Source organism: Apus apus, chromosome 4 (assembly GCF_020740795.1).
Source record: "Apus apus isolate bApuApu2 chromosome 4, bApuApu2.pri.cur, whole genome shotgun sequence".
Classification (NCBI taxonomy): Eukaryota; Metazoa; Chordata; class Aves; order Apodiformes; family Apodidae; genus Apus; species Apus apus.
The window spans coordinates 49,779,179-49,793,389 of record NC_067285.1 but is presented as its reverse complement, the minus strand read 5'-3'; positions in this window follow the sequence as shown (position 1 = coordinate 49,793,389).

Here is a 14,211-nt window from a genome sequence, read left to right as displayed (position 1 = left end):
TGGGTAGAGCAAGGAGATAAAATAGCAGAATTCCAGAGTACCCATAATACCAGAATGATATGGTTTAATGTATCATTCAGTGTAATCTGGTGTATTACTCACTGCAGCAGGTGTGAATAAATTGGAAGATCTATGTGAAACCTAAAGCAATGTGTTGTCATATATCTAGGTCAGATTTTATTAGAGGAAGACATGTTGTTTGACAAATGAAAAGAGAGTAGCCAAATAATGTGCAAAAATTTTTTTGCTATGGTAAAACCAACTGTACAATACCTAGGCTTAAAAGTTCAGTGATTTTCTGACTTGCTTTGGAGATTGCTTGCATTTGTCTTCTGACATTATTGTAACTCTTAAATTAGTGCTAATAAGTTGTCTCTTTAACATCAGTTCAGAGCATTTTCAGTCTTAGAGAATTGGACCTACAAAGGATGTTACAGTACCCTACAAAAAAGCTCCCTCAAGGTCTTGCTTAACTACCCTGTGCAAAATAATCTAGTGAGAAATGCATGCCTTTGTCTGCTTCATTCTCCAGACCTAGCAGAAAAAGCTGTTCTTAACTTGTCATTGTTAACATAAGGTGGTATTGCTACCATAGAGTAAAATCAGTGAAAAGAAAGCACTTCAGCAGATTAAGAGGAGAAAACGTGGAACTGTTTACTGGAATTTTACTTAGTGCTCACTTAGGTTTCCTAGCTTGAATTAGAGCTATAACTTTTAGTATTCCTGAAGACAAGGCCTTAAAAAGGACTTGCTGCCTTATGAAAATTATCTTTGTTAGTTTAGAGTAACTTGATCTAATTCCTCATAGTTAATTCACTTTTTGTTATGCATGTAGAGTGGAGTATGATTTCTTATTACTAAATAGTTCAGAATGATATCTTTGGTGTCTTCCCTCTGAATGTGTAGAATCACAGAATCCTTTAGATTGGAAAAGACCCTTAAGATCACTGAGTCTAGCTGTTCACCTGGCACTGCCAAGTCCATTACTGAATCATGTCCTTAAGTGCCTCATCTACATGATTTTTAAGTATCTCCAGGGATGGTGACTCAACCACTTCCCTGGGCAGCCTGTTCCAATGTCTTTCAGTATCCAAACTAAACCTCCTTGGGCACAACTTGAGGCTATTTCTGCTTTTTCTATCACTTGATATAACCTCTCTGCAACCTTGTTTCAGGTAGTTGTAGAGAATGATAAGGTATCCCCTCAGCCTCATTTTCTCCAGGCTAAACAACCCCATTTCCCTCAGTAGCTCCTCATAGGGCTTGTGCTCCAGACCCTTCCCCAGCTTTGTTGCCCTTCTCTGGACTCTCTCCAGCCCATCAATGTCCTTGTAGTGAGGAGCCCAAAACTGAACACAGTACTCTAGGTGTGGCCTCACGAGTGCCCGGTGTGGGGGGATGATCCCTTCACGAGTCCTGCTGACCACAATATTGCTGATACAAGCCAGGATGCTGTTGAACTTTTTTGCCGCCTGGGCACACTGCTGGCTCATGTTCAGTTGGCTGTTGATCAACGGCCCCAGGTCCCTTTCTACTGGGCAGCTTTCCAGCTGCTCTTCCCCAAGCCTGTACCATCGCCTCGGGTGATTGTGACCCAAGTGCAGGACCCAGCACTTGGTGTTGTTCAATAACACACAACTTGGCCTTGACTCATTGATCCAGCCTGTCCAGATCAATCACATGAAGTTGAAAATTCCTACCAAGTATTTGAAACCTCTTGATTGCTGCATTTTCATGTGTGTGTTTGGGGCACCTTCTTGCTTCTTGAGCAGACCCCATTAATAATACTGTGCTTAAATAGCTTTTGTAGTTGTTACAGAATAAGTATATGCCTGTACTGGTAGGAATTTTTTTGTGCATCTAGAGTCTGCTGCATCTCAAAGCAATCAGTAATTGGCTGTACTTTTCATGAATTCTAATGATTTGAATACTTCCACTAATGTTGTGTCTTTTGATGTATTTATTGCATGATCAGAGAACATCTCCAAAGGGACCTGGTGTGTTCATATAATGTTGCTGAAGTCAGTATGACTACAGACTATTAGATAGCTAAAACAGTAACTTGCTTTCTTTACTTAACATTTGCTGCACTTAATATGTGATTCTTCCTACTGATTGCAGGTTTTTTGACCTTAGTCTCTTGAAGACACATTGAAGGATGTGGAAAAATGAAGTTATTATCATGACAATCTAGAAACAGGGCAACAAGACTTCACATATTGCTACTGTTCCTTTCCTTGGCAAATGTGATAATACTGTCTGTTCCCAGGTATGAGTTGTTTCTGTGACTTCACATTTTTTCCTGTTCCATGAAGTATGATAAATTTAGTCTTTTTCATTTTCCAGAAAACCAGCTATAGCTGTGTGGATTCTAGGTTGGTGTTTAGGAGAGATATAATCACCTCTTGTTTACAGATGAACAGATTTGTATTTTGTATATTTTAACCTTGTTTAAAAAAAGGTAGGAAAAAGTCCTTAGACTGCCAACTTAGACCTGGGACTTCCAGGTACCATGTATCTGGCATACTTCAATGTGTAAGGATTTGCTGACTTTAGCTGTCAGCTGAGTTGAAGGGAGTAAGATCTTGATGCTGTTTTTGTTTGTGGTTTTTTTTTTTTTTTTTGTGGGTTTTTTTTTCCTTATGATCTTCCTATTAGGTGTTGGAGTGAGATTTTTTTTTTTTTTCTTTAGGATTATGTCCTGATTACTTCAAACTAGAGAAACTGTTTATGATGAAAATTGCATCAGAAGTGGTACAGCTTTTCTCAGGATTTACCTTAACCAACTGGTTAGGAGTTCTCAAAAGAGGTTTACATGTGTAAAACAGTGAAAACAAAAAAGTCCAAGCAGTAAATAACACAGTGTTGTTATCTTTCTGTTAGGAAAGGCTGTTTCAACTTCTGGCATATTTATTTTAAATAACCCTATTAATACAGAGGTCTGTGTCATTCCGCTTGGCAGAAGTTAGCCTAAGCTGTTGAATGCCTGTGTATTCTTTGGACTGGATGTCATACTATTCTTTGCTAGGCACAAAGTGCAGCACTGGTAGTCTCTCTCTGCTCTCATTTATCTCCTTTTGTAAACAGAGCAGTTTCTGTGCAATTGAAACAAAATTTGCACAAACTCCTAAAACAAATACTAAATAAAAATACAGAGAAAGAAAACAGATACTGAATGATGAGTGATGCGTACAAATGTCTTCAAAGAAATAGAATATTTTACTGTCTGGTTTAGTGTCATAAAGGCTTAAAAATTATGGGCTTGTATTAGAACGTGTATCAGAAATTACATTTCAAATTATGTAATATTTCTTCTGCTAAAACCCCTTTGAAAGTATGTGTTCTAATGTGACCTGACTGTCTTGATGAGGCATCATTTTTCATCTAGTTTGAATTATTCTATAATTGCTTGGCTTCTGATGGGACTTAAAAAAGTTAAATAAAAATGATGAATGGCTTCTGAGAGAAATATTTATAAGCCTACACCCAGAAATATGCAGGTATTCTTTGACTCTGGTGAAATATGTTGGGGAGAGGAGATTTCTTTTGTGACACAGACTTAAATAGTAGTAGTTTATTTCTGAGAATGGCTTCTGTCTCTTTTGGTTGGGACAAGACGTTCTTTCCAATGAGGATAGTATTAGCTGCTTCTCTGGTAGTTCCTAAAACTCTTACTAAAAATTTTTCTTAGGAATGTAGAACAACTACTGAAGAGTATGTGATTAACCAAATGAGTAATGATCAGTTTTATAACATCTCTTGGAACCTCATTCACAACAACGACTGCTTAATGTGAGTTTTCATGTGCTTTTCTGTATGTAGGTAGCAAGTTATGTGGTTTTATTAAATTTCTAAACTTGTACGGAAAATGTTTTCTTCGAAGGTATACTTCCAAGGTAGGAATACAAAAATAACTTGTTATAACAAATTCAAAATTAAGTCCTAAAGTGCCTTAACTTTCTGCAATTGCCAATGAAAACAAGAACTGTAAAATTGCTTTCTCTGACCTCTGTCTTGCAGGCAATCTTACACTCATTTACAATAGTTACTGCAGAAGAAAACAATTATTCTTGGTGATTGAGCCCCCCTTTAGGCATCCTGACTTGCTCCAACTTTGCCTATTCTGTTCTTAGCCCTCCTCCCCTATCCTCATTCTAGCCCTGACACACATACCCAAAGAGGCCTTTTCCAGCTGACTGTTTAGAAATAGCTTTGTAAAATAAAACACCAACAATTAAAATAACTATATAGCGTTGTGTTTGATTACGCAGGGAACTGTATGTATTACACAATTAGACCTAAAAATCAATAGGGCAGTGCCAAATTCTCTGTTGACAGGGTATTTTGGCTGTCCCTTGAACCTGTGTCTACCAGCAACAATACCACAATTACGAAGCGCAGGACCCGTGTATCTAAACTTTTACCTTGCTGAGAGCAAAGAATGTGCCAGTTGCAATGCATTAGGCTTTCCCCTGACAAGCTTAAGGCATAATAATGAGACTTGCATGGAGAAGACTTGTGAAGTAATTCAGATCTGAGTTTTAGTCTGTTCATGCTTGTAGCTAAGAAACTGAGACTAGAGAGTTGGGGGAGAAAAAGATGACGAGTCATGGCTTTTATATCTCCTCTTTTTAATCACAGTGGTTGACTAGGCTAGGATGCTGACCTGTAGGCCAGGGGAGAGGCTCACATGCAGAGCCTCAAGACTCACTCCTCCAGGTTTCCCCTCTCCCTCAATCACAGAATATGCTTTGAAGCATTTTAAAGTGATGCTTACAGCAATACAAGCTGCTTCTTATTTTCCAACCTGACTCCTATTTAATTCTTCTAACATTAAATAGTTATTCTTGGTCTTCTTTTTGGTACCTATTTCATCTTTCTCCTGAGTTTCATGTAGGCATTTAGCTTTGTTTCCACTAAGGTAGAATAAATGATGATAATATTTTATCTCCAATTACAGTCAGTGGGGTATTGAGGTCTGTTTATTGTATCCCAAGTTACTTTTGCTTGTGAGACAACTTTTCCTTTCTTTATTAGAAGCATGAGGGGCTGAGAAACTCATGATTTCATGTGATCTACATTGGTGTTGGCAGGAGCCCTTGCAAAAATTACATGTCCATGTAAAATAGATTCCATCCTTCCTGGAATTTAGGTCTTGGTGATTTTCCTAGATGCATCACGGTTGGTGTGTGAAACTTTCAATGGTACAATCTAATCAATACCATTAGTGTCAAGGTACTTTCCTAATGCCTCTTGTGTTTCAAGTGAGATCTGAGATCATGAATGGTACAATTTCCTGGAAAAAACTTGATACTTATTTTCTAAAACTTGTATGTAATATGGCCACTTCTGAGCTGCATTAACATTTCCATTTCATTAATTGTGACCTAAGATGGGTGGTCCTTATGTGGTTTCCTAATTTTTCTCAATTACTTGATTCTGGGAAATAGACACATGTAAGCAGCTTGCATGTTAATGAAAATGGATGTACATACTCCAGAGAGTGTAACAAATTAAAGTTATATTTTGAATTTTCTCCACTAATGAGGACTTTTATTTGTAGACCTTGAAACAGCATGTTAGTTCCACACTGATTTTTTCGTGTACACATTTGCTGCCTAGGAACAATTTTTTAATGCATGGTACCTGAAAAAACAGTGTTGAACATGCCTAATTCTAAACATAAAATAAATTGTCAGAAGGCAGAGTGGTTTTATTAAGGAAAATAACTTTGACTAATTGAAAAGCAAAATTCTCAGTGTATGGGTGGGGGAGAGTAATTGAAAATTTGAAAAATAGTAAACTATCTTCAGAAGCAGAATTTTCTAAATAATGTTTGTGTATCTTAGGGATTGTAGTGTCCATTGTGCATAGAAGCTGTCTTATGCCAAAGTCAGAAGTGTTAGGAGTTGCTAGTTTTAGTGAAGTGATGAAAAATAATTTATAAAATAAAAACTGAAGTTCCAGTGTAAGTGATACATGGAGACAAAAAAACCAATGCTTTTGAAGGAGAAATATTTGTGGGAACAATGAGGAAAAACTTCACATTTGCTGTAGGTGGTTCTTTAGAGTTTTTGTTCTGTAGACTTTCTTGTAATATGGATGAATTCTTATTATTTATCATTAAAATATTAATTGATGGTAAGGTTCAAATTGCTCTTTATGATGGCTTTTCCTTATATGGAAAGATTTCCCAGTATACTTAATGAGGCTTGCTTCAAAAGAAGTAGATGTTGCCTCACAGTGTAAATATTTGCTGTATGGGTAGTTTCTCTTAAAAGAGTAAACTTCATGCCAAATTCCAGTGTTTTAGTATTTTTCCCAACTTTCTATACTCTGTTCCACTTTATGTAAATCCACAAATACTATTTAATAGTCTGTGATTGTTTATGCAGTTGTTTTGATTGGGCAAGGATTTTCTTATTCAGCTCCTACTACCCTTATTCAGCCCTTCAACTGAAAAAAAGCTGCTGAGGCAAGTGACAACAGAGACCTAGTTTTTATGTTTGTGCTTTGTCCTAGAAATATCTTCATGCTTGTGCTCCACCTCTTGCTTGTCTAGCATCCAAACAGCTGGCATTTAAGCCTGCTTGAGGTGCAGGCTTTAGGTAAGCTCTGCCTAAGAATGCCTGAGAGCCTGGGCCTGATAAAGCACCATGTACTGTGTGATGATCAGGAAGAACAATGGTTCATGTTTTTCTCATGATTGTCTTGGCCTTTACCCAGTGCATCACACTGCTTTACATCATTAATACGGGGCATTTACATTTGGAGTGGTTATGTGTGATGAAGTAGTAGAGGGTGAGTAGATGATCCTGTGAAGGCATAGAGAGCAGCTTAGAAGACATGTAATACTATAGTCTACTTCCTGGGTCATATTCCTGTACAGGATGTAAATGAGGCCAGAGTTCTTGAGCATTTTTCTGGGCCTAATGAAATATGTATGTGCGTGTATGTAGATAGGAATACAAATGTGAAGTTAAATGTCTTCACATTAGCATAGCAGCTTTGCCTGCCTCTTTCTCTGAGGTCCCATATAACTTTGTATGTAATGTGAATAGGACATTATAGTATTACAGCTTTGGGAAGTGTCCTGGGAGCTTGCCAGGCAGAAGAATAGTTTAATATTACCTCTGTCTAGAAGCAATTATATCCAGGAAAATGCAATTTAGATTAGATGTCCTAAAGGTTTCAAGGCTAATTTCCCCTTAACTATTTCAAAGCCAGGTGGTGCATCTAAAATCACTAGTTGGTTTCATCATTTGCCAAAGTGCTCATGCTGTAGCTGAGCTTGTGCTGGGCAAAATACCAAAAACAAAGGAAGAGTCAAGGAAATGCCTGTAAGATCTGATATTATTTGGAGTGCTCAAACGTTCAGTTGCTTTGGTTTCAAGCCTGAGTGATGAGATTGACCTGTGGAACAAGCAGGCCTTACTGAGGAGGAGGGGTTGGATGATGAGAAAGAGGGAAGGCTCAGCGGTAGTTACCTGGCAAGTGGCTTCTGAATGGAGGGTTGACATCACAGATGGGATCACTTAATCCATGCGGTGGGGCAGGAGGACTAGTCAATTGGCGATAGAGTGGAATGAGGCTTTGTCTTTGTGAGGAAGGGAGAATTGTACCTTAAGGGTCGATGGGCTCTGGAATTGATTGTCCTTGTAGACACAGCTGCCTGTCCCTCTCATTTTCTTTCCCTAAGGTTTCTGTGATACTTAAGCTGTTTAGTTTTTGGGTTTGAAGGATACTGAACAGATGAATTTCTGTTCTTTTCCTACATAAAGGGAAGACAATATAGGGATGCAAGCTTTTGCTGTTTACCATACTGACTCTTAGCTGAGGTGGCTCCTATGTTTAGAAGTGTACATCTAACTCCATCTGTGGCTGCCTGACACTGAGCTGTTGACATGAATGCAGAGGAGCAGATAGTGTAGCTGCTAGTGAGCACCGAGAACCTCCTGAGCTACTGTTTGGCAGTCCATTCCTTAAGTGATGGTGCCATATTTTTCTCCCAAGAGCTGCTTGTTCATTGATATTTTATCTCCTCATGAGGTTTCTCTGGTTATAAGTTAATGTTGGTTCTGATTTACCCTTGCACCTCCAGACCATGTATAAATTGACTGAAATTCAAGAAATTAAAGGTGATTTTCTTAATTTTTCATAGATGTGGTTTTGCTGCTAAGATAAGGGAAACATCTTTATTCTGAGCAGCTCTACTTCGCCCTTTGCAATACTTAGCTTTTTAACCAGGCAGGAATGGCCAGATGAGCCATCTGCCTGTTATCCAGAACAGTTCCCCATAGCAGAAACTGATAGAGCCAACTTCTTTGCCACTAGTGCAGCTCTGGGAAAAGATTTCAAAACAAGACTAAAGAAGAGTTATTTTCTTTCTTCTTTTTTCTTGCTGAGGTCTTGATCAAATCCTGGCCTGAAACTGTGGTCTTTTTTCTTATTAAATGTTCCTTAAACAGGCTATTTAAGATTGGCAAAAACTACCTGCCTGGCTTGCTTGGAGTATTTTTTCTTCAAACTACTGATTACTTTTGTGGTTTTGTACTGTACAGGACTGAAAATTTTACCCAAAGGCAAACTACTTATCTGAGTTGATACTTGCACGTGAAGGTTATTCTTGTGATATTTATTTTTTTCTATTTATATCTGTGGAAGGATGATTCTTGCATTTCCTTGACAAGTCTGAGTCATCTGGTTTTAAAATATTAGTGCAATTGAGAATGTACACTGGAGGATTTACAGTTTTAAATTAATATGTTTTAAAGCCAGAAATAATGGAATATATCATAAGCTTATACAGGAATATTTTTCCACTTAACTATATAAGCCAATATGGAATATTTTTTTTCCTGTTTCTATTAATTTCAAAGGGGTTATCTTTAGTTATTTGCTTTGTCTAACTCAGGAAAGTATGCAGTAATCAAGCCCCGAAATTGCTGGTGTCAAAGAATCAAGCCCTTGTCCCTAACACTGCAGTCTTATTACAGTGTGAATTTTTTTTATCTCTCTCTGCTCCAAAATGACAGTGATAAGCTAATGACCTTGAAAAATAGCAAATTAAAATAGGAGTCTTTGCAGAAGAGCTCTGGTCTTGGATGTCTTCTTTGTGCAATAGGCAATAATAGCTGTACAGAGGCACACATTCAGAGTTTCTGAATTTCACCCATGATGTGCAGAAAACAAATGCACTGTTAACTAGCTAAATGCACATACATGTGTTTAACCTGGCGGAGACATGCTACTGATTACAGTTGTAGTTGTGACTGCTTTGAGAAATAATTTAGAAAAAATACAAAGGCAGAAGGCACCCAAGTGGTGTTGAGCAACTTTAGTTAAGCTATACTTAGAGCATTTTACTAAATATGAAACTGAAAGGGAAAGGATGTACAGACCATTTGATTTTTGGAACACTTATATTGTGATATAATACATCCATTTTTACATCCTTTTGGAGGGATGATTTGACTGGTGGATGCAGTTAAAAGGGAGGATATACAGGCTGGTGTTTGAATGTCTTCATACTTGGACAGTGATGCCTTGTCATCCAATAGAAATTTTGCAGCAGAGGTGCCAAGAATGTGTCTGGTCTCTGTGACCCATCACGATGCTTTTTGCATCCAGGATCATGCACATATAACATTAATCAGTCTATAAGAAGACTGTTGCACCACCTGTGTAGTTCACCATATACTCCTCTGGCACCAATGTACAAGGAGAAGCATGTACCTAAACGTCAGTCAGTAACATCACCAGAATTACCTTCGAAATTATCAGTTGCCTGTCATCGCAGGTCTTTCTGCTATTAAGACCAGCAAAGAGGAAATGAAAGTCTTGTTCTTAAGTCACCTCTTTGTTTATTTTGAATATTGTTAAATTACTTCCAGTGTTGTCAAATAACACCATCTCCTGTAGCCCTTGCACATCCAGTGCTTGTGCCTTTTGAAAGAAGAAAAATGCTGAAATCTTTGCCTAGATGGAATGTGAGTTGAAGCACTCTGCAGTAGAGGGGAGCTGAATCAGCTGTTTGCTGTGTGGTGGTAAAAAAGAAGACTTGAGTCTCTGGGCTTTTAATTTGAGGTCTGTTGCCAGTATTACATAAGAAAAGGAAGGCTCAAAACTGAAATGACTAACTTAAAGCCATAGGTTGTAATTGTGTAACATTTAATTGAGCAGGCGGGGTGCCTCACCCATGGGAAGTCCCAGGGAATTAAAAGCTCCAAAGTATTTTCTAGAAATCAGTTACTTCCTTTGGAAAAACAAAAGAGGAGGAGGAGGAGGAAGAATCTCAGCCCGCCATTATGTCTTGTGGATAGATGACACAGTGATATATGAGACCAGCCCTGCTTTTGCTATTATAAATTCCCAGCAGTTGCAGGGAACTGCAATGCACTCTCCACAGGCAGGCAGTCTGCCCACACTTGAGACCGTGAAGGACTGGGCCCAGAGTGATGTTTTTTGCCACAGGTCTTCTACAAGTCTCTTTTGGTTCAAAGTATTTTCTTTACACACAGACACAAAAACCCCAAACCAAAAATCCTTGTAAATAAAATCTGAGCTGAGCTACAGTAAAAAATGTGCCTTGGAAGATGATGCAATGATTCCCTGGCTTTAAATTTGAGAGCATGAGAAGACTTTAAGTGGGAAGATTTTGACTGATGATCCAAGGTGTGTGTGAGTAGGAGTAGGTAATAAAGAACCAGAAATGAATAAAGAAGGAAATTATGAAACAGGAGCTAAAGGTAGGATCTGGCAGATATGTTGAGAGAGATGGAAGAAACAGACCTTGGAGATAAAGAGGATTGAAGGAAACAGAAAATGGATTATGAAAAAGGCAAAATAAGAAAAAAGAAAAATAATAAAAGGTTTGTAGGGTTTTCTGGAACAAATAGGTTCAATGTAAAATTGAGATCGTAACTGCATAGAAACGATGATGACAGTATATGACATGGGATGCAGAACTGGGGTGCTTGAAGTGGAACTGGCTCATCTGGAAGGGGAGAAGAAGGCGCACAACATCGTGAATAGTGATGTCTGAAGTGAATCACTTCAGAAACCTTGCATGGTTCTTTTGTGATGTTTTCAGTTCAGAGCCCTCTTTTGAGGGAAGGGTGGTCAGGATCTGATGCTGTACCTTTTTGTGTATTTCCCTCAGTCCATGTGGGTGGACATGGTTATAATACAGGTGAAGATATATACTTAGTCTGCTTTCCTTTCTTACCAGTGCCATGTACATTTTATCCTCCCTTTTTCACGGTTCTTCTTAGACATCTCATTAATATTTCCTGGGATGTCAGTGAAGTCTTGTTGAGTTTATTTACAATTTCTAGATGCTTTTTAGTATTGTGGTCCCTCCTTCTGCAGGGGTAACTTGTAATCCTGTCACGATCCGGTGTTCGGATACGTGGCACTTTTTTATTAAAGGTGATCCCAAATGGTGAAATTAAGACGCAAACGAGGTCAGATGTCACACGCACAACAAACTTTTATTAGAGTAACACAGCAAAGTCCCTAGAGCGGATAGGACAGGGAGGAAAACAGAGACAGAAAAGAAAGGAGAAAGCAGAAATACAGAGGACAGCAAGCGAGAGCATAGTTACCACCACGGTCCAGCGATGTCGTCGGTGGGGAATTGGTTCCTGCTGGGGAAGTGCTTCAAATGCACCCATAGTGTCACAGATTTTTATACAGTTCTTGCCCACTGCACCCCCACTTTTCTCCCTGAATAAGGGAGAAAATCCTGCTATCTTCTCTGTGCTCCTCCGAGATAGCAGGGGGGTAGGTATGGCTCCAGGGCTATGTCCTGCAGATAGTCTTTGTTTGGCTAAGTGTTAAGACCAGCCATTTCAAAGAGGAGGTTGAGACAACTGGCACCACAGGATTAGTTTATTGCAGTGGAGTTTCAGTCCTAAGAAGTGGCTTGAGACCAGCACTCTTTGTCTTGTCCTGCTAAATTGGTGGTTTTCATGAGATATCATATCAAGGCCTGGTTATCACTGAATACTCTGTTCCCAGCACCAGCTGTAGATATCCTTTTTCTTTTTCCAAGCTCAGCATGTCCCACATTAAACTCCCCAGTTCTACACATTGCAGGAGGGGAAGCAAAACAGTTGAGTGGGTTGCTGAGACATCTCTTTAGTCCATCAACAAATGTTGTTCAACTCTCAGATGCCACAAGACAGACAACAGATATCCTGAGTGCCAAAGTCCATCACTTATCTCTTGGATTGTTCGAGACAAGCACTGTACATTCTGAATGCCACAAATCCTTGATACAGACTTGGAGTTTCGCTATATTAAGAAGCATTCTGTGTAAATTGTTTCATCCTCACTGAGAAATTTAGATTTTGTTGATCCTGTTCTCACTATTATTTAAAGTTTGTCTGTCTTATGTCTTATGTCTTATGTCTTATGTCACTCAAATGTTATATTACTTTACAGGTGCCTCATCAGACTTATCCTCTACTTATATAATTTACAGTTGTTGCTGGAGATGGTTTGGTGTAGTCTAGTAATCCTGGAGAAGAGCCTAGGAAAATACAACTCAACTCTAAAATATCTTTTTTTTTATTTTTATTTTTTTTAAAATAAGATTTAAGGAAGTGGTGAATAATGTAATAAATCATGAGCTATTAACAAGACTGTTTTACTGTCAAAATCCCCACTAGACACATGTACCACTAATAGGACTGGTAAATTAGGAACTGTGTAAACTGAGATCCTGCTTTCATTCTGTGGAAAAGAGTCACACTGAAGCCAACTCGACATTGGCAATACATAGTGCATCATGTAATAATTATTATACTCAAAGCTTAACTTAAAAAAAAAAATCAAACACCCTCTGGTTTGGTTAGCCTGTCATGCAGTGACTGACAACTATACTTCAACAGCCCTTACCTTAAAAGGAAAGCATGTGGTAGGATGCGTTGCTGTTATTTCAGGCTAGTATTACAAGGAGGGATGTGAACTGATGCCAGACTAGATTCTGTCAAATCCTTTTTATTAAATAAAATGCGGGATGGATGTTTTATCTTTTCAGCAAGCTGTCCTTCAAGAGGTCTAGGATCCTTGTGGCAATACTTTTCCATACAAGACTGTTTGGAGCCAAAGTGCTTGCTGGCCCCTTGGGTGTTAGGGTTTGGGAAACCCAACCTGTTTGGTGTCAGGCCTGAAGACTGCAAAGGAACCAGCAGCACCTCTCAGGGAGTAGTGTTGCTTCCACTGCTTCCACTTCCTTCCAATGTGTGGTCTCTGAAACCTTCTGTGACAAAAGAAGAAAACTTGTAGAAATTGAGCATAATTTTGTTTGGTTTGAATTTTCCGAACTTTTGAAAGAACTTGATTTTAATCTTTATCACTTATCTAGGGGCATATATCTTAGAAAATCTGCTCTGAAATTCCAAGGGCGAATGCTATAGATTATGTCCCAGTCTTCCACCTACCACTTTGAAAATGAAATCCTAATTTTGCAGTTTTGTTTTCATCACAATGTATTGGTCTCATTTACTTAGGATAAGACTAAAGTCTAACGGAAATTGGTCACTAATTGCTATAGTCAGTGGTATGGAATTTTGTAATCTTTTTTGTAGAGGGATGTGTTGTTATGGTACTAGTCTGTAGTTTAACCCAGAATTAATTAGTAATGACCATTAGTGCAAAGATTTTGTGCTGCACATATCATTGGAGCGGGAATGTGGAGTTGTCTGTTGGGAAGAGGGTGAGGAAGGAGGCAGTCCTGTCCTTAGTTTCAAGATCTGTATCCCTGTTGTACTGAAAACTGTTTCTCATCTCCACTTCTCTAGTTTAATACAACTCTATTGTACAAGGGCAAATAGATGTACAAGGGCAGTAGATGTGGTTTATCTGATTTCAGTAAAGCATTTGGCACTGTCTCCCACAGCATCCTCATAGATAAACTGAGGAAGTGTGGTCTTGATAGTCAGGTAGTGAGGTGGATCGTGAACTGGTGGAAAGGAAGAAGTCAGAGAGTTGTGGTCAATGGGACAAAATCTAGTTGGAGTTCTGTGACTAGTGGAGTCCCTTAGAGGTTGTTACTGGTACTGTTCAATATTTTCATCAATGACCTGGAAGAGGGAACATAGTGTGTCCTCAGCAAGTTTGCTGATAACACTAAACTGGGAGGAGTGGCTGACACACCAGAAGGCTGTGCTGCCATTCAGTGAGACCTGGACAGGCTGGAGAGTT